The following is a 26,415-nucleotide window of genomic DNA, read 5'->3' on the forward strand; positions in this document are numbered from 1 at the left end:
AGAAAGCATGGCCGATGTCTCACCATGTGGGGGGGGTCATCATGCCGGTTAGTTGAGTGGGCGTGAAGCAAGATCGAGATGGCATTCACTCATATGGCTCTGTCAGGCTCAGTCTGGAGCCTTAGTGTGAGCTGGCTTCCCCTGCCGGCATTCTCTGATAGGCTGAAGTAGGTATTTAGTAACCAATGGGCTACCAGGAGGCCGAGACAAGGCCTGAAGGTGTAATAAATGCGGCGATGGCCATCTTGGACATGTTACCCTCGTGGTTGCAGCTTGCACATCAGATTGATTTGGTCAAATAATGCAGCTTCGTTGCACGTTTAAAATCACTCAAAGAGAGTGCAGAGTAAAAGTAAATTCGGACAGCAGGCTCAGCGTGGAATCTTATCCAGCATCCGCTGTGGATTCACTATGTGAGGACACAAGCCCACGGCCTTACCTCCGACATGCATTAGGTCCGGATGTGGAGGGGATGCTGCTCCCCTGCAGCGCGGGGTGGTGGATTGAAGGATAAAATCTTTGGAGAAGTCTGATACAAACGTTGTGTCAAATCCACATCTTAAAAGTAGCAAAGTGTTATAACAGATTTCATCCTCTGTATCCCATTTAATCTTCGGAGGTTCTGCATTTTTCAGTTTATCGGTCAATTTGGCAGTCTTACTTGAGAAGTTTGGGATAAATCATCTATAGTAACCTAATATTCCCAGAAAGGCTCTCAGATCTTTCTTGGTTTTTGGTATGGGAGTTTCAAGGACATCTCAACTTTTTCTTGTTGGTGTTGGACACTACCATTACCCACAAAAATACCTAGGTACTTAACAGCCAGACAGACCCTTACCGACCTACTCTTTGTCGCTCCCTCTCCAGGCCTATGGATCCCGCATATGATCTCTGTTCTCTCTCCTTTTTCCTCTTCTCCCATTAATGGTGGTACCCGGTGGGAGGCCCTCCTGTCCCCCTTCCACTCCTCTAAGATCATCATTAATGTCTCCTTACATGGCACCCTCTTTACCCAGGGTCCTCAGGGCAGTCTCCTCCTCTTTGATAGACGCTTCCCCCGCCTTGTCAACTTTCTTTCCTCTTCTGCTATCCCTTCTTACTCCTCTCTGGCTCATCCTTCCTCTGCCACCTCTTCAGCATCCCCTGATGCTTCTCTGGCCACTCTGTTGCCTCCCTCCTCTGCCATCCCTCTGGCACTCCCTTCTCCCTCTCTGACTACCCTGCCTTCTCTTCCGTCTTCCTCTGCCCATCCTCGGGCACCTCCAGCACTTCTGCAGGGTGTAGCTCTGGCCTGTACCCCTCCCCAGAAGTCCTTTAAATGTGGCAACCTGCTCTACATCGCTATTCCCAACTCTCATTCAGTTGTCAAACACTCCTCTGACATCTGCCATGTTCTGTAAGAGCTTGATTTGAATGTACTCGGTCTCACCGAGACTTGGTTCATGGCCAGCTCTCTCACAAGTTTCAACACTCTCCTTCCCGATGGTTAAAAGATCCTCTCCAAACCCAGAACCAACCGTCCCGGTGAGGGTGTAGCCTTGATTTTCCCAGAGTGGATCCCTGCTTCTATTTATTTTCGAGTTTCTTTATTGGGGTTTATGTTATAAAACAGTTGCGTCACTGATCCAAACAATCACAGTGGTAGTAATTTGGAATACATCAAAATAGATCTTTTGTGAAGAAACAATTAAACAGAAATAACAAAACAATAACAACATTAACGAGTCTCCATAATGTCAATGATGTAAGCAACAAAAAGGGGGGGGTCTGGCCGCAGGAGAGCACAGGTTGGATACTGTGCCAGTGTTCCGTTTCAGGTATTGTGAGTCAACAGGGGGCTGATTGTTCAGGGGGGTTTATCGTCATTGGGGGGGTTAAGTAAGGCCCAGGTGAGTGTTTTCCAGGCAGCAAGTCCCAAGCTCGTGTCTTCGGGGGAAGTGGTAAGACCATTCTCCCAAGCTGAAGTTTCCGCCCCTATCCAGCGCTCAAGTTCGTTGTGCCATGCCTGGTATTGTGGGCCTCTGGGTCGCTTCCAAGCCATGGCAATGGTCCTTTTGACCAGAATGCATACCAGATCCATTAGTCTGACTGAGTGTTTGAACTTGGCCAGTCTGGGGTACGTTCCGAGGAGGCACTCTGACGGAGTCCATTCATATCTGGTCATGCCTGCCTCGCTGCAGAGGAGTTCAACTCTCGCCCAGAGTCTCCGGACCTGGACACATCCCCAGAACATGTGTAATAGATTGGCTTCATCTCTACCACACCATGGGCAGTTATGCTGGGGTAGGTTATATATTTTGGCTATTCTAAGCGGTGTCAAGTATGATCGATATAGCATGTTGAGTTGAATTAATTTAAATCTAGAGTTTCTGGATACCGCATTGGGGAACGCTAATGCTCTATTCCATTCAGCTTCGGACAGTTCGTGGCCCAAATCACTCTCCCACCTGGTTTTGAGGTCCTTGCTGCGGGGGTTAGGCCTGTCAATTAGGTGGCTATATATGCGGGACACAGGCCTCCACCCGTCTCCCAGGCTGTATAGGTGCGTTATGAAGGTGTCGGATTCGGGCTCCTCAGGCCACGTGTCCCATTTAGTTCTAGCCAAATTGCGGATCCTTACGTACCAAAGGAATTGACCGGCTGGGACGCCATCATCGAGCTGCAAGGAGGAGAAGTCCCGGAAAGTGCCCTCACTGTATAGGTCCCCCCACGTGTATACTCCCAGCCTTTCCCAGTGTCGAATAGAGGCAAGGTCTACTGAGTTCTGGCATAGGTCAGCTAAGAGCGGTGTGTCTGGATTGTAACTGTGCTGTAGGCGGAGAAGACTTTTAACCCTTTGCCATACCTGACGACCCAGGGTAGCTAAGAAGGGTATCCCCCCCACAAGACGTTGAGGGGCCCAAATGAGTTCATTTAATCGGATTGGGGCCGTCGAGTGCTGTAAGAGCAGTGTTTCAGGGGTAACATCATCGGCTAGCCATTTAGCCACAAAGCTTAGTTGAGCAGCCAGATAGTAACGCTCCAGATCAGGGAGCCGGATGCCTCCCTGCTCGTAAGGGAGGGTCAGGGTGGATAATGCAAATTTGTGCCTACTAGTTCCCCACAGGAAGTCTGTAAGTATCTTCCCTAAGAGACGGAAGAAGGGAGCCCTAATGTAATACGAAATGTTTTGGAAGCCATAGAGAAATCTGGGGAGGACGATCATCTTAATGATGGAAGCCCTGCCCATCATGGATAGGGGGAGGCGAGCCCAAAACCCGATTGACTTGCGCAAGGGGGGAAGTGCCGCTACCGTGTTGTTGGCGTGCATGAGTTCAGGCGTGTGGTAGATATTAATGCCTAGATAGCGGAACGTAGTGGGGCACCATCCTATACCCAGTGAGGGGAGGTCATCAACATGTGTGTCCCTGAGGGCGCCCAGCGGAAACAGACAGGACTTGCGTTTGCTAAAGTGTATGCCTGACACCTTGGCAAAGTTGTCAAGGACCTCCAGCATAGTTGGGACATTCAGCTGCGGATCCCTCACGTAGAGGAGAACATCATCCGCGTACAGGGAAATTATATGGTCCACCCCATCAATCCTGATACCAGCATCAAAGAATTGTTTCCTGAAAAAAATGGCAATGGGTTCAAGCCCTATTATGTATAGCATGGGGGAGAGCGGACAGCCCTGCCGTGTGCCCCTTTGTATATCCCATGCCGTGGATATGAGTCGACCAGTCTTCACCCGTGCTCGCGGCTTGGTGTAGAGAATTATGATCCAGCGAATGAATCGTTCTCCGAAGCCAAACTCCCTGAGTACCGCAATCAGCCATTCCCAGAAAATTGAATCGAATGCCTTGATGGCGTCTAAAGAAAGTAATGTGTGGGCTTGCCCAGTGTGAGAGGGATGTGACAATATGTGTTGTAATCTGCGTAGGTTGGCAGTGGTGTTGCGGCCCGGCACAAAGCCACTCTGGTCGGGGTGCACCACTTCTCCGATCACCCTGGACAGCCGCTTGGCCAATATGGTTGTGAGAATTTTAACATCGTAATTGAGCATAGCGAGAGGGCGATAGGAGTCACAGTCATCCGCAGGCTTACCAGGCTTGAGGAGCGGAACCAATAAAGTCTCTCGCATGCTCTCGGGCAGGGTGCCCGACTCGTAGGCTTCTTGGAATACCTCGTGTAGCAGCGTGGACAGTTCCGGCTCATAGGCTTTGTAAAATTCAGCGGGCAGCCCGTCACTGCCCGGTGCCCTGCAGGTGGCCAGTGACTTAATGGCGTCTTTTATGTCCTCTATATCGATGTCAGCATCTAGAGCCTCCCTGTGTGGCAGGGGGAGAAGGGGCAAGCCAATTTCGTCCAGGGTGTTTGAGATGTCCTCGGGGGGTACCTCTTCAGCGTGGGAGTACAGCTGGGTGTAGAACAGCCTAAGGGTGTCGTTAATTCCCTGTTGGGACCTTTGTAGCGTGCCATCGGCATCTCTTAGGGCAGTGGTCGGGAACTTAGGGTGTTCTTTCTTACACAGCCAGGCGAGTAGTCTGCCAGGTTTGTCGGCATGGGCGTGCGTTCTGTTGGTTCTGGTGATATAATCAAATTTGGCCAATCTGTCCCAGGCTTCCTTGCAGGCGGCCCTAGAGCTGGCCAGCTTGACTTCCTGTGGTTGGAGGTCCAGGGTGTTGGATTCTAGCTGTTCTATTTCAGCTTCTAGTGATTCGAGTTCAGTTCTTAGGCGTTTCCTCATGCCTCCGGCCTTTGCTATGACCTCTCCCCTTACAACCACTTTGAGAGCATCCCAGACCGTGCTTAGGTGGGCTACACTGCCTTTATTCTCATTGATGTAGTTCTCTATGGTTTCTCTAAGGCTTTCCCTTGGATCCCTGCTTCTATCATTCCAATGCAGCACTACTCCTCTGTTGAATGCCTGTTCTGAAGGCTCTCCATCTTTCCTGGCCTCTCTCTCACTGTGGGCACTATCTACAGGCTGCCTGGCCAGGTCACCCTCTTCCTCTCTGAGTGGGCTGACCGCTCCTCCTTGTCTCTACCACCCAACTTCTCCTCAGGGACTTGGACATCCACCTGGATGCTACAAGCCATTCTTCAGAACTCTTTCGCAACCTCTATGATTCTCTCTTTCTCTCTCTCTTTCTCTCTTTCTCTCTCTCTTTCTCTCTTTCTCTCTCTCTTTCTCTCTCTCTCTCTCTCTCACTCTCTCTCTTTGTCTCTCTCTCTCTCTCTTCTTCCCTCTGGCCCGACTCACTCTGCAGGGCACACCCTGGATGTTCTGATCTCCTCAGACCTCCCCTACTCTAAACCTCTCACCACTCCTCTCCCTTGGAGCGATCACTTTCTCCTTTCTTCCCACCTCTCGCTCTTCGCCGCAGGTCAAGCTGACTTCAGCACTGCCCCCTATCCATTATGCGTGTGTCAGTTGAGGCTTTTGCCGCTACTTTCTCTCCTCCTCCTGCACCTTTGGCTTACTTGCATCCTGACACAGCCCTCTCTAACCTCCATCTCTCTGTCTCTAACACTTTGGATGTCCTTGCCTCTGTCATGAGGATCCACTTGAAGCCCAAATCCAAGTACAACTCTTGGTACGATTCTGACCTCGCCACTCTTAAATACAAGTGTAGGGCGGTGGCGAGCAAGAGAAGGGCCTCGGGCGCACTCCCCCCACCCACAAACTGGCCTGCCTTCTGCTCCAAAGGTAGAAAAGACTCTGTCCTCTATAATAAGAACAAATCGGCTGAACTTTTCAAAATCTGCAAGGAGCTGGCAAATCCTGCTGCAATCTCTACCTCTACTGTTCCCTTCCAGGCCCTCTGCATGGCCTTGGCCTCTCGTTTCACTACTTTTTTTTTAATTGAATGTTTTAGTCTTTTTACAGACTTTTTCACTCAAATTATTATAGCAATAAGACAGTATAAATAAAATTATTAGATTCATTTAAAAACACTTTTACATTTCAAAATTTCTATTTCGTAGGTTTGGTTTCAGTTCCAATGTAGTTCATTCATTTGAGTTCCAGAAATGGATGACTCTGAAAATTAACGATTTGTTATTTCCTGCCAGTATTAGAGCCCAACGTTGATTCGGATAATACTCAATTTCTGACTGGGAAAGCATAGCTCTAAACAAGTTTCTTTTGTCATCTAATACCGGACATTGCATAATGATGGGATATGTCTCTATCTGATTTTCGTCTTTACAGAACCTACAAAAAGCTTGTGATTCAGATAGCTGTTTCATCTTCGTCAGTATCTGTCTGGTCGGGAGTACATTCAGGCAGAGTCTCATAAAGCTGTCTCTCATTGCTCGTTCTGGACACTGTTGAAGGTAGAGTGGTAATTGGTTCAATGCTCGAACATCAATTTCGTGTGCAAGAGACAGTTTGTATTGTGCGCTTTGTTGAATTGTTCGTCTCCAGTCATTCCTTTGTAACTTTTGTTTCATTTTCTGCGGTTGATTTATAAGCATGTCAATGGTAATATCGTCTTGTACTAGTATTTCACTACTAAAACTCAGGACATCCTGTCCACCCTCCCTTCCTTCTCCTCTACCACTCCTGGCCCGTCTTAGGCCGTCTCTCCTTTATCCTCCTTTCCCCTGTTCACCCCTGAAAATGTTTCTAGACAAATCCGATCTATGTAAGTCTCATCAAAGCACTGTCAGAGACCACATTGACACCCTTGCTCCAGCTTTGGCCGATTTCTGAAATCACTCCTTTTTCACTGGAACTTCCCTCCAACTAAGCATTCTCTTGTGCACCCCCTTCTAAAGAAGCCCTCAGCCGATCCTTCCTCTCCGGCTAACTATCACCCGATCTCCATCACTCCTTTCTTAGGCAAACACTTGGAAAGGCTGGCCATATCCCAGCTCAATCTACATACTGAATCTGTTGGTTGCCTCTGTGACCACCACTCTGGTTTCAGAGCTGCCAGAAGCACGGAAACTGCTCTCTTGAACACCCGCGAAGACTTGCTCTCCAATCTTGACTCTAATCTCCTTCTGTCCTCATTCTCCTTGATCTATCCTCTGCTTTTGATTCAATCATCCATGCCATCCTGCTCAATGGTCTCCGGGACAACCTTTGTATTACTGATCAGGCCCTGGCCTGGTTGACCTCCTTTCTCACTGAACTGCCCTCTCAGGTCCAACTGGGGTCTTTCCTCTTTCCTCTCGTCTATCTCTCTCTCTACTTGTGGTATTCCCCAGGGGTCTGACCTCTCTCCCTGGCTCTTCATCCACTACCTGGCACCTCTTTCCCACGGCATCGCTAATTTCTGCTCCAATTTTCAATGTTATGCTGATGACACCCAGCTGTCTTTCAGGCTCCGCTCAGCCACCTCTGCTTCTTCTCTCATACCCGACTGTCTGGCCACAATTCAGGAATGGTATGCAGCCTATGATCTCTGCCTTAATGCCAGTAAGACTGTGATCCTCCTCATTGGGGCACCCGCTCCCTCCTTTCCTCTTTCTTTCTGGCCGCCCATTGTGGACCCTCTTCCTGATCCTTCCTGTGAGGCTAAGAACCTTGGTGTCATCTTGGACTCCACTCTCTCCTCGCATCTCTGATGTCTCTAAGAAGTCCAATTATCAGCTGCACCTCCTCAATGGTATTCTCCCTTTTCTCACTTTCCCCCAGAAGCTCACTGTCTCCAGAGATCTGGTCCTCTCTAGGCTGGACTATTGCAACTGCCTCTTTCTAAATCTTCCTGCCTCTACTCTTCGACCTATGCAACTTATCCAGAAGAGGACTGTGAGACTTGTCCTTGGCTTCAAGCCCAGGGATCATACCTTGTCAGCTCTGAAATCTCTTCACTGGCTCTCCATGGCTGTAAGGATCAAGTTCAAGACCCTCTGCATAGTCCACAAGGCTTTCTGGGGCCTGGGACTACTATACCTCCAACTTTCCCTTCCAAAACCTCTTCATTCTCAAGCTCTATGCTCATCCACCTCCAACTCTCAGAAGGTCAGACGCTTCTCAAAACAGAGTGTTAGGGGAAGATCTATCTCCCTGGCTGGTACCTCCCTCTGGAACAGCCTCCCTGCCTCTCTTAAACTTGAGCAGAACCACCTCCTGTTACAGAAGCAACTCAAGACCTTCCTTTTCACTTCCGCTTTCTCTCTTCCTCTCCCCTGCTGATGTACCTGACTGCTCCATGCACTGGTCACCGTTTGAACTCCAGCCCAGGCTCTGGCATGTCCAGTTGCCCTTGCACTGCTTCCAGGCTCCCAAGCACTTTCTGCAAACCTACAGTCCCTGCCCTCTGCACTTCTGAGCCACCCGCTGGCTGCACTTGTGAGTTAACTGCACTTCCCCTCTCCCCTGGCACTTCTCCCCTTCCCTCTTCCCTACACTTACGCAATCTGAAAGGCCTAGTAAGATCGTTATTTTGTTCTCCCTTGTTTCCCCCCCTCCTTGTCTTGTCAAGCCTAGAAACACTTGTGTACAGGCGCCTTATAAATGCCACATCATATCATATAACAGCCAATTGGGCTAGCTTGCCTTTCCTGGGATTGGCTATTTACCCGAGCTTCCTGAAGTCTTTCATAATGGTAAATAGATTAAATAGATGTCCCTCCCATGTTCAGCTATGGATCACGATATCATCAATATATGTCAGCAAAAGTATGAGTAAGGTGTAAAATCTTATCCATTAGTCTCTGAAATGTTGCCGGTGCACCATGAAGAACAAATGGTAAGAACTTAAAATGGAATAGCCCTATGGGGGTGGCAAAATAAGTTATTTCTTTGTCAGGTTCGAAAAGCGGACCCTGCCAATATCCCTTTCTAGGATCTATGGTTGATAGGTAGCATTACTCAATATATCGATCAAGTCATTGATAAGTGGCATTTGGTAATCGTCAAAGACAGAGATGGGGTTTACCTTCCTGAAATCTATACAAATCCTCCATCTGCCATTGAGTTTGCCACTAATACGATGGGGGAGAACGAGGGGCTGGTTGAGGGCTCGATGATATTGGGACATCTTTCGCACCCCTTTAATGATAACCTCTTTATGTGATTCTGTTAGCAGATAGGGTGTCAAATGTGCCACCTTGCCTGCTGGGGATTGGATATGATAGATGCTCTTCGCCCTTCCAGGTTCCTCAAAGAACACATCTGATAATTGATTTATAAGACCCAGTAGGTCTTGCTTTTCATTATTTGTAAGATCAGGGGGAGTGGAGCTGTGTTTTCTACCTCACTAGGTACCATGCAGGTCACAATAGTGGCATTGGATTCAGAGGAATTCTCTGTGCACTCCTTCAAAAGATTTATATGATTATCTGTGTCTTTTGCCAGCAATCTGGTTGATGGATTTTGATGGATTCAGGGCCCCATCTGTTCTACTACATTATATTTCCCATGCCATTTTGAAACTAGCTTGTTATCATATGTAGGTAATAACACCAGTACGTTTTGCCCAATGGAAAAGGATTTTAATGAAACTTTGATTATAATAAGTCATCTGTTGTTCCTGGGCTTTGACCATATGGGTTTGTACAAGTGATCGGTTGCCATATGTTCTTTAAGTCTAATTGCGGTTTGCAAAAGTGGTATTGAGGCCTCCTCTCTCTCTTCCCATGTTTCCCTGAGCATATGTAATACAGCCCAGGGTTCTCTTCCATAAAGCAATTCAAATGGGGACAACCCGGTAGAGGCCTGAGGTGTTTTCCTAATTGTGAACAATGCCCATGCAATCATTTGGTGCCAGTTTTTCCTGTCCTGATCTACCATCTTTCATAATATTGTTTTAAGACTTTTGTTAAATAGTTCTACAAGGCCATCCGTCTGGGTATGATAGACCGATGTTCTCAGTGTGGTGATGTGTAACAACTCCTTAACCTCCCCCATGAGTTCACACATGAAGTTAGGGCCTTGGTCTGTTAGTATCTCTTTGGGAAAAGTTCTGATGGGGAAAGCCTCAGGGTACCGAGTGGCATAGTCTACGATTACTAAGATGCATTTATTACCCAATTTTGTACCTATAATGACCATTCCGATCCTTGAAAAAGGGACCTCTATAATGGGTAATGGATTTAGTGGAGCCGGTGGCGGTATATGGATACTCGTACTTTGGCAGATGTCATATGCTTGGACAAAGTTCCTGATGTCTGCATGGATTCCTGGCCAATAGAATTTAGTACTTATGTGTGTTTTTGCTTGACCTTGATGTCCCAATGTTAGGTGTGAGTGGGATATTTCAAGAACCACTTGTTTGTGACCTCTGGGAACAGCTAACTGGGTTTTTGTCAAACTGTCTGATGTAATATCTCCTCTATATAACAACCCATGTTTCAGGAAAAAGAAAGGCTCACCTTTTCCCCTCTGCCTTCAGGTTCAGGTATTACTTGGAGGAGAAAGGCTTTGGCTAATGAAGGATCATTCCTCTGGGCGAAGTCAAAGTTGTTTTTGGAGATCTTGGTGTTTTCATCTGCTTCCCCAAAACCCAGAGAACCTCACTGTCACCCCTTTCACACCTTCTCCTTTAAGCCCAAAGAATGCTACCTTTTTGAATATCCCTTAGGCAATTTTGTCTCCTGGTTGGACTTGGAAGATATCCTTCCCATAATTCTGCAATAGCACATTCATGTCTCCTCTGAAATCGGGGTCAATTAGCCCATCCAGGGCATCTGTCCCGAATTACCAGTCGAGTCCTGGATTTCGTGCCTATCGAATATAAATCCCAGGGGGTGGTATTAAGACTAAGTCTGTGGATATCAGTCTTCTTTCCCCTGGAAGACTGGTTTCCTGTTTACTGCTACAGATATCAAATCCCATGTATCCTTTCATGACTATCGTAGGATCCAAAGCTCTTTTGTTCAATTTCAGGGTCCCCCAACCTGTTTCGGTTGAGCTGCCTCCCACTCCTGACAACGTATGTGAGACAGGCATAGTATCAAGAGAGATGACAGACACCAGATGTACAATTCCAAACAAGACTTTATTAATGATTAGGATGATGTAATGCCTAACTTGCCGCCTGCTAATGTGGGATTTTTCCCTACCTAAAGAAACTAAGGAAAGTCTGTCTGCAAGTCCAAAATAAGAATCTGTCTGTGTTAAAACCTATGTTTGTCCTCACAACTAACATGGTGGGGCAATCTTCTCATAAAAATATAAGTGTTCAAAGGTAAAGGTTAAGCTATTTGCAGCTTGAGTTCCCTATCTCAAGTTCAATACATTTCCAGTATTTTTTTTAATTTTACATTTATAAAGCGCACAAATGCCCTCGGGCATCATGGTGCTGTTAAGAAGGCTTACTTGCTTCGCGTCAATAAAGTTTGGTCCAAGTTCTGAAATGACCTTCTTCACATTAGAGTACATCACAAATCACACCAAACGAAGGTCCTTGGCTTCCCTTTCCCAAATTCAAAAGTAGCTGAGTTCACACAAAACAGAGGTCCGGGGACTCTACTCCCCAAGATAACGCTCTCTGGTTGTTCGGTCTGCGGGGTTCCCTTCCCCCCAAGACTTTCACTGAGCATTCACATTGTTTCATCTCTTATAAAGTTCACAGGAAAATTCTGGGTCTACTTGACCCACATTCAGGTTTGCTTCACCAATTGTTTCACACTTCTTTGCAGCTTGTTCACCATTCAGGGTTTGCTGTTATAGGCGCAGTTATCAGACAACATAGTCTACCCATCACAGGTCATACAACCAGTAACCCTATACTTTGGCTTGATTCTTGATGTTGGTAACTTTCATATTGCAATGTTCTAGGACAATAGAAGCACCTTGGGGACAGAATCACCTAAAACAATTTGAACAAGGAGGCTGCTGGTGCTTGACTCGAAGTGCACCCTAGGTCAATCGATTGATTCAAGACCTGGATCGCTATCAAGCTCAGTAGTATCCTTGCTGCCAAGATTGTCCTGTACATTCTTTAGGAATTGATTCTGTGCTTGTGCTGGATTTATAATTGCCTGTGTATTATGAGAAGCACAGCCGGACACTGATTGCATCGCTGGTTTAGCAGTTGCAGACGTCTTGAGCATTTTATATTGCCTGCCAGATCTAAACACACTATTGTGTCATCCTACTCTGCAAAACCTAAGAAGCCCAGGCACCAAAAGGTAGATAACCGCTGTAGTTTGTCTGCACAGGTTGTTCATTGCTTCTGAGATAGCCTGTCTCCCACCCTGCGATCTTGGACCCTTCATGTCCCCTTCTCTCCTGTCTTTTCTCCATTCCATCCTCCTGCCTCTTCCTGAAAGTGGTGACAAGGGCGTCGTTGTCTGCTGTTTCCCGCTGTGAGCATCAAGGCACAAGTTGTGAGCTGCAAAATAGAAGAAATTGACTCTCACCTTACCTGCACACATCCCGCTCCGATTTGCGTAAGCCTGTGCCCCCCTGTAAAGCAGTTTGAAGCGATCGCGGTGTCGTATTTTTTCTCGCCGAGAGGTCACGTGATCTGAGTCACGTGAGCAGATTGAAGCACCGCCCCCAGGAAGCAGGCTTAAAAGAAAGACCCAGCCGCCTTTGCGGCGTTAAGCCCGTTGCGGTGACAAGGGCGTCGTTGTCTGCTGTTTCCCACTGTTTACTCTGGATATGCAGCCATCAAGAGAGAGCCTGCTGCTTTTACGACCCTACAAACCCAAAAGGCAAAAAAAAAATTGATATGGAGAACACTAAACCTAGAACACGCCTCCAAGAGAAGCTAGAAGAAACTGTTCCAAATTTTCCAAAACATACCTCAACGCTGAACTTACAAACCACTACACTTAAAGAACCCAGCAACAACACAAGCAAACCTAAGCCTCTTACCCTTAAAATTCCCCCACAAATCCCCAATCACCACAAAGAGCAATCCGTATCCCTCAATCCTACGAATCAAGACTCGTCATCTACCTCCTCCACCGCTCCATCAAGCACTTCACCATGCTCCTCCAATCAAGCGGCCGAAGAACCAAAATACCCCAAATCCACAATTGCAGTCAAAACACTGAAGAACGACAGAAGCCAGAAAAAAACAACCAATCAAATACCAGAAATGACCTCCGAAACACCAAGAGTTTTCGGAAAAAGAGCTTCCACTTCGGCATTCCAATCTGACCTCCAGCTTCATACTTCTTCAACCAAAAAATTGAAAGACTCAACGCTGAACCTAACACTACGACAACGAGCGATCATAGCCAAACAACAGTGGCAGTCAACTTACCATCTTGTAGACTCCTCCCAAGACAACTGCTCTAAACCTCCAAACCGAGCATCTCGACCTTCACTTGACATCACAGAAATAGATGCCATCATGGACTTCCAGGCACAGAAGAAAACGCAAGACCTCACAGACGAACATAAGGGAAACCCAAACGTTATATCTAGTACATCGACAGCACTCCCCACCAAAGCAAATTTGTTTTTCCCTAAAACATTCCTGGAAGAGAACCTATTGAATACAACGACGGCCGCCCTAAACCAATAAGACTCAGACTACCCTCCACAAAAAAATGAAAAAACACTGAATGCTTCAGAATCCAGCAAAAGAATCCCAACGACCATGCTAGATCTCCAAAATACGCTAGTCGCTGTTCTATCATTAGCGATGGTCCCCTTCTTAAAGATCCAAGAAGCAACAGTCGATGCCACCAAAGACCAAGCCACTTTGCTTGCAATGATCCTAACAAAACAAACAACCATAGACTGTTTCATAACTTCAATTCAAGATCGATTGAATCATGAAGCAGAATCCACAAGAATATGGCAGAACCGCCTAGCTGAAATAGCAATATCTGATAGACTGGACAAGCAAACTCTTATAGAAACATTGACAACATTTACCACCAAAACCATGGATGAAAAAGCAAAAAGAAACCTACAAGAGACCATGCCCAAGATCAAGGCACAAGGTGCCCTCATACAGAACATTCCTCAAAAAAGGCGATTCTAAGAAAGACCAAACAATCCTATACGAATTTCAATTGCACAATTTACCAACTCAATTCAATGTTCCTAGCATGGAACCCCCAACATGTACTCCTTTTGACATCTTTGACCTAACCAAACGATGCCAGCCGAGCAAAGCTACAACAAAAAAAACCGTCAAACAGGCTCTCGAGCTTTCCTGCGAAAATTGAACCTCAACCCAGAGCAGAAAACTCAATCCTGTCCTACAACAACAAAGAATCCCATCAATAAAAAATTGAAGAGAGCGCTAATCCTTTGGCCAAGGAAACGACAAAGGCAAACACGAAGAACAACAAAAAAACTGAAATTCCAACCACAAGAAGAATTGATCTCAATTGAAGAACATGAGCCACTACACACATTACTGGAAGCAATCGACCATGACCCCGAGCCTAAAATACCGACGACAGGAGATGCACAAAATTCAACGTGGACTCCGTCCACACTTCAAGCTAGCAATAGAGAATATGACTCCCAAGAAGACTCAATGATCATAATAGATGAATACTGTGAGATCTCCTCAACTTCAATGTACACGAATATTGAAGAATCAACAACAAACATGTCACTTGTGTACTCATCAATATCAACTGAAGAATCCTGGTTCCCGTCAGAACCTGACTCCCTTGCTGATACCATGGAAAGTAGACCAATTGAAACAAACATATCTTTAATCAGACCAACATTTACAGATCCGCATCAGGAAGCAAACATATTCAGACTCTCGCTAACTGCTTCAGAGTTAAGGCCGGACGAAAAACTAATCTTGAATAGAGTGAACATTTTGCCTACTCAACGCTATCCCGATACTGTCAAAGATCGCTACTCAAGACATCAATGTTATACATTTTCCGAACAAGAAAAAGATGGAAACAGTCCATATTGACTTCCATAACAACCAAACGACCCAACTAGTTATGTCCACCAAAAAATCCAAGATTCATGGCTCTCAAAGAAAATAAATTGGATACTAACATCAGACCTCAAGCTGCCCCGATTCATCGCAAATACGACCGACAACAATCTTCAAGTAGACCACGAACAACTGAAGAACCATACCTAACAGGAAACGACCACCTGTTTAGGCAACCAAATTCATACCAGAAAAACAGAACGACAGAAGTACCAAGGGAGATAATCTCCCCAACCATCCCAACAGAAATTCATCGACCAGAAGCGAACACCGAAGCACACAAAGGAAAACTTTTCTATAACAACCAACCCCAAATGGCAATCCGACAACTGCAATAACTTTATCTTCATGGAACACAAGAGGGTTCAAACATCTTCTCTCAGAGGGAGCTACAAACCAAACAGAAATGGCTATAATAGGCCTCCAAGAGACCTGGATATCGACAGAAGTTGTCTGCGATGGGTTTTCTACGTATATGAACCCGCCAATCACCATACAACAAGGCAGACCATCATCCGGTATGATAATCTTGACTAAGATAGACCCCAATTGGTCAATTGTTAAAAAGAAAAACATCCACCCATGGGCCCAATACATTGTCATCTGCATTTTGACTCCGTCATCCAAACCAGAGCAACCTCCAAACAGAACACATTGAACAATCTTCAACATATACTGGAACGCAATAGCAATGACTGATAATAAGTTCATAGACTCCATCTACAACAAGTTCGACAAAATAGCAAACTCTTTGGCGAAAACTGAGTTTGTAGTCGCCGGTGATTTAAACATCCACCTTTACAACTCTGAAGGAATCCATCTAGATATCCAGAAAATATCCACAAGAGCAAGAAAATGGACCAACGAGATCGAGATCCGAAAACTAATACTAATAGAACAACCGCTAAACATACAAGGTCAAATGCCGCCAACGTGGCCCAGCGGAAAATCAAAATCGATTATTTACTATATTTACATTTCTGAAGGAATAAAGAACAACCTCATTGCCACAGAAAACACTGCACAATCTAATAGCGACCATTGCCAAATATCAATAACATGGCAGGCAGAACATATCGAGAATTTCTCCCTCAAACTCCCAGATCTAGAAATAAACAACGGTCTAACGAAACTAAGATTAAAACAGCACCAAACGACCGAAATAGTATCTAAATTTGAAAGATCATTGATGCCTGATCATGAAAAACTCAACCACGAATGGTTACTCAGAGATTACCAGACCCCCAAAAGCACCAACTCCATTGTTAAACATAAACACGCATTCAATACGGACATCAAAGAAAGGAAAAAAAATGCTTAAAAAAAATACGCCAACTGAAAAAACTAAACACAACAGCAGCAAATATCACCATAAAAAAAGAAAAACAACTACTCTAACTTCATCAAATTAGCCAAGGGACTACTGCTACAAGCGGACGCTGAAGCTATTCTAGCGGCAATCCAAGGGAAAAATACAAGGCAATTATGGTCCCTCCTAAACGGAAACAACAGAACAAACAATATGATCCAAGAAGTCGATCCGGAAGCGTGGACTACATATTTCAACACTTTATATAACATCAGTACATCTGTACAGACCACCCAACAAGAACCCATCTGTCCTCCGTGGAATCTGAAATGGGAAACCGAGGACATCATTCAAGCCATCAGAACTCTAAATCCATAAAGAGCACCAGGCCCAGACGGACTGTTAAACGCAATCCTGAAGGATGCATGTGATGCTGGAAATGCATCGGAGGGACAGGGGCCTCCGTATCCTTGTCCTTTACTGCTTTTTATTGTGTCTTCTGTCGTGTTTTCCGCACAGGAGTTCATGTGGGACTCCTGGCGGTGCAGCTCTCTTTCTTTTGGTTTGGTGAACGGACCCGTAGGATACCCTTATGGCACCCATGGGTGGGGGTACAACCCTGTGCCCCTATTGTATGTTTTTGGGCACCTGTGGGTGGCCCGCAGAGCAGGGTATGGGCTGGTGGCAGCTCCATGCTGAATTTGACAGGTGCGCGGAGTATCCTCCATTTTGGGATACCCCGGCCCTGCCATTGGGATCAGTTGATTACTGATGGAAAACAAGATGGCCCCGGTGGCCTCTTGCTTTCTATTACCCATTACCTTGTTTTCCCAAAGTCCTGGAAAGCCCTGACTCTGTCCCTTCCCCCTGACTGGCTGTTGGTTGGAAATGCCATATATGGGGCCTCATTACACGGAAGGCGGTAATGGTTAACGGCCACCGTTAATGGGCACCTGTGGGTGGCCCGCAGAGCAGGGTATGGGCTGGTGGCTGGTGGCAGCTCCATGCTGAATTTGACAGGTGCGCGGAGTATCCTCCATTTTGGGATACCCCGGCCCTGCCATTGGGATCAGTTGATTACTGATGGAAAACAAGATGGCCCCGGTGGCCTCTTGCTTTCTATTACCCATTACCTTGTTTTCCCAAAGTCGCCTTACTACGAGGTCCATTAGCGGGTTGGTGCTTTAACGCCTTTAACGTCCCGCTAAGGGACCTCGGAGCTAATTACAGCACCGCAAAATTGAGGTGCCGTAATTAGCGCCTTCCACATTCCCATAGAGCCCTTTCCAGGACTTTGGGAAAACAAGGTAATGGGTAATAGAAAGCAAGAGGCCACCGGGGCCATCTTGTTTTCCATCAGTAATCAACTGATCCCAATGGCAGGGCCGGGGTATCCCAAAATGGAGGATACTCCGCGCACCTGTCAAATTCAGCATGGAGCTGCCACCAGCCCATACCCTGCTCTGCGGGCCACCCACAGGTGCCCAAAAACATACAATAGGGGCACAGGGTTGTACCCCCACCCATGGGTGCCATAAGGGTATCCTACGGGTCCGTTCACCAAACCAAAAGAAAGAGAGCTGCACCGCCAGGAGTCCCACATGAACTCCTGTGCGGAAAACACGACAGAAGACACAATAAAAAGCAGTAAAGGACAAGGATACGGAGGCCCCTGTCCCTCCGATGCATTTCCAGCATCACATGCATCCTTCAGGATTGCGTTTAACAGTCCGTCTGGGCCTGGTGCTCTTTATGGATTTAGAGTTCTGATGGCTTGAATGATGTCCTCGGTTTCCCATTTCAGATTCCACGGAGGACAGATGGGTTCTTGTTGGGTGGTCTGTACAGATGTACTGATGTTATATAAAGTGTTGAAATATGTAGTCCACGCTTCCGGATCGACTTCTTGGATCATATTGTTTGTTCTGTTGTTTCCGTTTAGGAGGGACCATAATTGCCTTGTATTTTTCCCTTGGATTGCCGCTAGAATAGCTTCAGCGTCCGCTTGTAGCAGTAGTCCCTTGGCTAATTTGATGAAGTTAGAGTAGTTGTTTTTCTTTCAAAAATCAACTAACAACATGGGGCTGTCCACCAGCAATTCTTCATCCGATCAAGCAACTATACACCAACACTTCAGTCCGAGTCAGGCTAACAAAACATGGTAAAGTTACACAACCGATCAATACTTTCAATGGTCTTAAGCAAGGATGTCCCTTAGCTGCCTGCCTCTATAATTTATACACTTATGACTTTGTCAACTCAATCAAAGATCCACTTGCAAATCCACCGAAACTTAATAATGAATCAGTTCTATCATTAATATACGCTGATGACATCACAGTCATGGATAAAACCCAAGCAGGTCTACAAAAAACTCTGGACAAAGTAGTAACTTATATGAAAGCTAATCAACTTCAGATCAACATAAAAAAAAACGAAGTAATGAACCTGATTACTCAAAGAACAAAGAAGAACCGAAAAAACCCAAAGTTTTACCTCGAAGGGAAAGAAATTGAAACAACAAATGTCATCAAATATCTGGGGGTAATGATAAATGCGTCATCCATGGAACAACAGTGTAAAATGCACATCGAAGACAAAGTTAGGTCCCTAGCCGGATTGGGTCGGTTCTATCACTGCAAATTCGGGACACATTCCTTCAAATCAACAATCACTTTCTATAAACAAAAAGTTGTTCCCATATTGACTTACGCTGGTGAAACCCTAGCAAACAACCAAGGACTGAAATGGCACCTCTATGAAGCAATATTCTGGAGAAAAACACTGGCATTACTGAAAGGTTTCCCCATGACAAGGATCCGATTTGAACTGGCGTTGCAATCATTACAATCCATAATACTATGGAAACAGATGGATCTTTACAGAAAAATAATAAGTCATGAAAAGATTCCAGCAATAGAAATATTGAAAAGCAAAAACAACACACTGAATGCAACGGTTCTCCAACAATGGACCAATAAGATCAAGTCTAAAATGGACGCTAAAGGCATTACCGAAGAAACGCTAATAAACAGCCCACAACATGCAAAACTAATGCTACAGAGGAATGACTGGATAAAAACCCTCGAAGACCAAACCAAATATAAACGCCACCAAGTATGCTAAACAGACATAAGAGCCCTACATGAACTTCCCCCATACCTGACCTGCTTTCCAGATCGACAGTCCCGAGATCTCTTCTTAAGGTTCCGGTTGAACATCCTACCAACTCAAGACTATATGAGTATCACTCAACAGACAGAAATTAAATCCGCAGATTGCCGTTTCTGCCAGAATGAGGGAACCAAAGAGACATTGTTCCATATCATTATGATATGCCCAGGCCTACAAGAAAAAAAGAAATCTATTCAAAGAATTCTTCAGAATATCAAAAAAACAGATGACCACTAAAGAACGCTGGAACCAACTACTAAAAGGCAATGACAAACATCTAATTCTAACGGCCATCAAATTTTGGATAGAAATCGAAAAAGAATACGAAAAACTAAAAAAAGGACATCGACCCTTGCAATTTACTGAGCGATTCTTCAAGAGACCAATATAATGAAAAGTTTGGTTTACCAAACATACCATTAAAAAAAAAAAAATTATGAGAAGCTGATGGAACTTTCGTGCTCTTCGCTGGGGGTAAATCCTAATTTCAATATTGGTACTGAGAGGAGGATAAGATCTATCAATGGCAATCCTTCAGCAAGATAGTAATCAGCCAGTACTATGAATTTCCTTTGTCTGGTCGTTGTGAGCGGGTAAGCGCGAGCAAGGCATGAGGTCACCCCTGTCGCATAGCAGCCACGCTTGTGTCTAATACAATGCATGGACTTGTTCCTTAGTGCTTCTTTTGTTTCTTTAATTTTATCATCTAATTTGGGAACATTTAATAAACACATACACCACTGTCCCAAAAATGTTTTACTGTCAAGATCTTTGTACCCTCCCACCCCTGTTCAATTTCGTTTTTTCACTGGTAGTCAGGCTACTCCTAGAGGCCTCTCGATTTCCATTACGCAACACTGTTTCCAGACCCACTGTGAAAGAGGGTTCACTATTCTATTTTGCGGGAGACATCTTTTGGCTGAATGTTTAGCAATTACTTCATCTACTTTTTGTGTGAGTGTATAAAATCCTTGACTTATGAAACGCTCTCTTGTTTTCTCATTTACTATGTCAACATTTTGTCTTTCTGGCCTGGCGGTGGGATTAGGCTCGGCTATTCTAGGTGTATTGGGAGTATTAGTGTTATGGTTTGCTATGTAAAAATCTGATTTTCGTTTCACAAGTGCAAGATCATTTGTTACGGTTTCCAGCAAATCATTCATTTTGGTAATTCAGGGTAACAATGTGGTGGAACAGTGACATATGTGCTGGGGCAACATTGCATGTAGCAGGGTGATTGTCTCGTTAGGCTCTGTGTGAATGGGACATCTCATTCTATCATCATTCACACTGTGATAGGACCTCCTTGATCTTTTATCTTGCCCCTAGTGTGATTCCCTTCACTTGTAGCCTCTTCATCAATTACATGATTTAAAGGTCCATACCTATACACTGGAATGTTTACCCAGCATACAGGACACTTAAGGCTATTGGGTGTAGGTTTAACAGGAAAGCTACATGGAACTATTTCAGAGTTGGGAACTGTGAGTGCTATTTTCTTCCGATCGTGTAGCTCCACAGGGATTGCATAATTTCTTCCACGTATCTGCTTGTCGTTTTTCTGGATTTCAAAGATTGGTAGGGGTTTTGCCCATGCTTGCCAATGACCAAAGGCACACTTGTGCACCTGAGTCTTTGTCATTGATCTGATTCGTGTTACTGGTAGTTGTGGCATCCTTTGCTTTGTTATCTTTATTACTGCCCTTCTTTCTGGTTCCAGCAGGCTGATTAATAGCATGTGTGGAGGTGGTGTCCAAGTCAATTTGTGAGAATTCATTGGGCCTCATTACAAGTTTGCCGGTCCAATGGGACTCAAATGGGAATGGGGAGTAATTTTTTTTCCGGCGCCCGGCAATGGCCGGGTCTGCTGGGGCTGTAATGCCCCGGTAATTGCCCATTGCCGGTTGCCAGAAAATTCATGACTCCGGCGGCAGTCTTTACCGGCACGGCTACCGCTAGAGTCATAATGAGACCCATTATCATCATACAGTGCACAATTTGAGATACAGAGATTTGGACCATTCTGGTGTGTTGTTGGGCGCTCGGATGGGAGGGTTGGGAGGGAACCTAGCAGCACTTCTATTCCACCGGTCCGGAAAATTCGCCTGATTAATGGACTTACTGATGATAGTAGACCTTTTAGCAGCCTTTGATGAGGGTGAGTATTTAGTGGTTTTCGTTGTCACCGTTTTTAAAATTCAATATGGTTGTACAAACCCATAATGGATATTATTAATGTGAAATACAATGTCTATGAAGCAATATAAACAGTAGACAACGGCTTATCGGAATTCACCAAACCTCATGAGGTGAAATGCAATTATGTAGGATGGTTAATTGCAGTGCAAAGTGCAAAGAGACCCAATAAAAGGTTTCTGTAATGCCAGCTACATCGAGAAATAGAATACAGGTTATCAATGAAATAAAAATAAAATGCAGTATATAATATTTCACAATATTTTAGAAATATTGGGGAGAGTTTAAAATTTCACATATATCCATGTAAAATATCCTGCATGGGAAGCTCAGAGAAGGGATATTCTTAAAAAAACTAGCTAGTGCAGGGAACACACAATTGCTTGTTGAGCACCCTTAGTCCGACTTGCACCTAGCTAGGTAGAACAACAACAAAGATAATGCTGGAGAGATGGTGTGCCACCTGTGTAATGCAAAACCATTAGTTAAAAGTCCATGAAAAGGATGGTGCAATTGTTCCTTACAACTAGTGCAAGGAATGCACGATTGCTTGGGGGTTTGGAAGGGGGCACCGTTAGTCCCACTCCTAGCACTTAATCAAATAACCCAGAGAACTCCAAAAGCAGCCATGACAATATTGGGAGTTGTTGCTGGGAGTACGTCCCACAGTTGGTAACCCACACGCCTGTGCTCCACCAAGATACATTTTAACATGCACCTCGTGTGGGTAACTGGAGTAAAAGCTTTTATGAGGGGATGCCAGTAAAACAAATGTCAGTATATACTCAATACAATCTGGCATGACCGCTGAGTGCAATACACTGAACCAGTGCTCATAGATGCTGAGGGGTAACCAGTGAAATCTTTGCTGGTTAAAAAAGACTAATACAGATTTTCAATACATTCGTAATAGAAAGTCGTGATTCTATTAAAGACACAGAGGCGAGGCATTATGCTCAACTCAACTCTTTACTTCTCGAGAAGCCAAACAATTTTTAAACACACACATAAAAAAAAAATGATTAAAAACTACAATTCTCATGAAATTTAGCGATTTAGAAGTTTGTATTTAATTGGTTCTTTTTCCCACACGACTTCTTGTGACCAATTATATACTAATATCCAATATAATACCCTCTGCCTTCATTCCTTCTCCCTCTTTCTTTCGCTGATCCATGACTGAAACTTGCGTCCCAACCAGTTAACACTCAAAACCTCCATCACACAACCTAGTTTACACCTCATGAACCTTACACCTTGGGTTCTGTACCTGTCAATACACAAACAGCACTATTGAAAACAACCACCATTGACTGGGTGGGCAAACACAAATGAACATAAAATCAAACTTCCACATAGTCAGTCTTTCCCATCTCGGTCATTCCAGTCTATCTACGCGATTGTTAGTTGGGATAATCCTTTGCATCTGTGTCTTTAATAGAATCATGAAATCATGACTTTCTATCACAAATTTATTGAAAATCTATGTTCCATATCAAGACCCGGACGCTCGGAGCATGCTTGTTTAAAGCTTATTCACCACCAATGTAGACACCTGTTTGATTGGTCAAAAAGAAAAGTTCTTAAAAGTCGACTTGTTCAACCAATGAGCCACCTTCAAAATGTCCTCGAAGCGTGCCCCTATCCTAAATCTGCTCCGTATTGACTTATATCTATGCCAGCCTGTCTCATGCACCATTTCACCCATCTTGCCAGGGTTGCTTTTGATACCGCCATAAAGGTTTTCCTTATCGCTATTTATAATTGTGATTCCCCTGTGGGCCTGAATTGTGCTGTGATATTTTCATAATCCTTCAAATATCAGACCGGACATAACTTTGGCCAGTCTGGAAATGCTGCATTATTGACTGTCTTGATCCCTGTTTTAGTTCTCTTTTCTAAAGAAAAGGTGAAAAGATTTCCTGTCCACTACTAAAGCCCAGATATCCCATACTCTTTTACATGATATTGAACAGAGCAGGGTAGTCAGCTTTGCCCATAGAGCCTTCCTGGATAGGCCGTCATTATCCGCCATGACTCAAACAATCTCAACACCCCACTAATGTCCCAAAGACGTGAATATTTTGGAGCGGTTGGTCTCATTCTTTTTATTCCTTTGATTAATCTACACACCAGTGGATGTTCGCCCATGTCATGTCAGCCAAAATCGCTGAGTGATATGTGTTAATGGTCCGGTATGCTCTACCCTGGCCAGGAAGTTCACTACATGTACTGCATCTATTTGAACGTGATGAACCTCGCTCTTTGGTGCACCAATTATTCCACTTATAACATGTGCCTATATAGGCCACCTTGGTTCCGGAAGCCCAGGATTCTCTGATGAATTCCCGGCCTCTCCTGAAAGTCCTGGTTTAGCCCAAGATGCCCTGAAATCACCCATACCACTGGGCCAGTGGGCGAATCTCTCCTGTTGGTCCCTGCAGGATATCCTCTCTCTGAGGTAGAACTATTGGAATATTGTACAACATCTCCAAGAGGTCTGGGAACCAAGCTTGACTTCTCCAGTCGCGAGTCAACAAAATCACTCTTGCTTTTTTCCTCCTTATTTGTGCAAGCATTCGCGGTATCATGGCGACTGGAGGAAATCCGTATTCTCTTGCTGGGCCCCAGACCTGGAGAAAGGCATTGATCACTGCTGCTTCCGGAACTGGTCTCCAGCTGAAAACCGTGCCAGTTTCTTGTTCAATCCGAGGCAAACAGATCCATTAGACATGGACTCCTCCATCTCATGATCTCTTGAAAAAATGTCTCCTCCAGTTGCCAATTGCTGGTGTCTCCCTGGTGTCTCGAGTTCCAGTCTGCTACCTGGTTCTGGACACCCGGCAGATGCTCTGCCATCACACTGATCCACCTGTGAAGGCATAAATGCCAGAAATCTTTTGCTAAATCTGCCAGCATCCTGGACTTTGTCCCGCCTAGGCGATTGATATACCTGACCGTGGAAACATTGTCCATCTTGAGAAGAATGGAACATTTGGTCTTCTCTTTGGTCCAGTATTGAACTGCGAATGATCCTGCCAGCAATATAAGGCAATTGATGTGGAGGGCTAGCTCCCCTGGACCATCTCCCTCCTGTAGTCAGTTTCGCTGCACCAGGCTACACAGCCCAAAAGGCTGGCGTTCGACTCTGTGATGAGTTCTCTTTTTTTTCTCAGAAAATTGAAGATGCTTTAGGTCAGCCCAAAGCTCTGTTTTCAATTGTACATTCATTAGCCTCTTCTGAGGCCCTTACGTCCAGGGTCAAGCCCTCTCAAAAGCTATGTGACGACCTTGCCTCTTTTTTTATCACCAAGATTGAAGTGATCCGCTCAAATATCGCGAACTCCCCCGCAGTAATGACACCAGTTGCCATTACACGCCCCCTCTATTGACCAGCCAACCAGCTGGTCTACTTTCCGACTTTTTAGTGAGGAAGAGTTCTTAGCCGCCATATTGAAAATGAAATCATCTTCTCCTGAGGATGCTATTCCTGCCACTATTAGGAAGAAAATTGCCCCAGACCTACTAGCAGATATTACCTCGGCCATCAATGACTCATGCCAGTCGGGCCTGGTCCCATTGGAGCTGAAATCGGCAAGGGTCATTCCCCTTCTTAAGAAGCCCACACTTGACTCCACAGTCCCTGCTAATTTTCGTCCAATTTCTTTACTTCCCTTTCTGTCTAAACATTTGGAGTCTCTTATCACTCCCCTCCTGTCTTCTTTTTTGGAATCTTCCAAAATTCTTAACTCCGCTCAGGCTGGCTTTGGACCAGGGAGAGGCACGGAAAGTGTGCTGGTGTCGGTACAAGACGATGTGTCCAGACTATTTGATGCAGGTGGAGTAGGTGCTTTGATTCTGCTGGACTTATCAGCCGCTTTTCATACGGTTGACCATCCAATTCTGCTCTCACGTGTGGCTCAGATTGGGATATTTGGCCAAGTCCTTGCATGGTTTACTTCTTTTCTTTCAGATCGCACCCAAACTGTGGTCATGCCCCCCTTTCTTTCTTCTTGCTGCTCCCTTACTTGTGGTGTCCCGCAGGGATCCTCACTTTTTCTAATTTTGTTGAACGTATACATTTGGGCACTGGTCTGCCTCATCCGCTCTTATGGCCTCAATTGCTACTTTTATGCGGATGATACCCAAATTCTGATCTGCTAAGACCAAGACTAGGGTAGGGTATCGTCGTGCCTCCATGACTGCTTGAGAGCCATAGGGGACTGGATGGACCAGAACTAGCTTAAACTCAATGGCGACAAAACAGAGGTAATGGTGGTGGGCTGCCCCCCGGACTCCTCACTGTGGACTTCAGCCTTTTGGCCCTCCTCTTTGGGCCCACTTCCGAACCCAGTCGGCAAAGGGAGAAATCTGGGCGTTATACTTTCTGCTACCCTCTCCATGTCTAATCAAGTGTGCCAATCCGCCCATAACCAGATCAGGCTCCTTAAGAGGCCCCTACCTATGATACCGGTAGCCTTCTGCCCCTCTGTGGTGGCTGCGTTAGTGCTTTCATGTTTAGGCTATTGTAACTCCCTGTATCTGTCGCAACCGATTGGTTTAATATAGCGGCTGCAGCGTATGCACAACCTGGTGGCTAGGCTAGCCACTGGCACTCCTTATGGTGCCCACATTTTCCCAGCAGTCCGCCAATTGCACTGGCTTCCAGTGGGCCAGCGGATCCTTTTTAAGTCCTTGTGTATTGTGCACAGGCTGGTCCATGGCCAAGGAGCAGAGTTTCTGCAAGCAAAATTTACTCGTTATATCCCTACACGGGCTCTACGTTCCTCGACCACTAATCTTCTTGTTGTCTCTAAGTTCAATCGTGAAAGGATCGGGGGCAGAGCCTTCTCTATCGCTGCAGCGAGACTCTGGAACAATCTTCCCACAACACTAAGAAGTGCTTCAAATCATCTTGGTTTC

The 26,415-nt window shown here is 45.3% G+C and overlaps 1 protein-coding gene across 1 annotated transcript in view; it reads right to left on the minus strand.

Annotated features, from left to right (window-relative positions):
* DNAH11 (dynein axonemal heavy chain 11) overlaps positions 1 to 26,415 on the minus strand; it is a 4,227,155-nt gene that overhangs the window by 97,154 nt on the left and 4,103,586 nt on the right. The window lies entirely within an intron of this gene.

The sequence above is a fragment of the Ambystoma mexicanum genome, chromosome 2q (assembly GCF_040938575.1).
Source record: "Ambystoma mexicanum isolate Mex_15411 chromosome 2q, UKY_AmexF1_1, whole genome shotgun sequence".
Lineage (NCBI taxonomy): Eukaryota > Metazoa > Chordata > Amphibia > Caudata > Ambystomatidae > Ambystoma > Ambystoma mexicanum.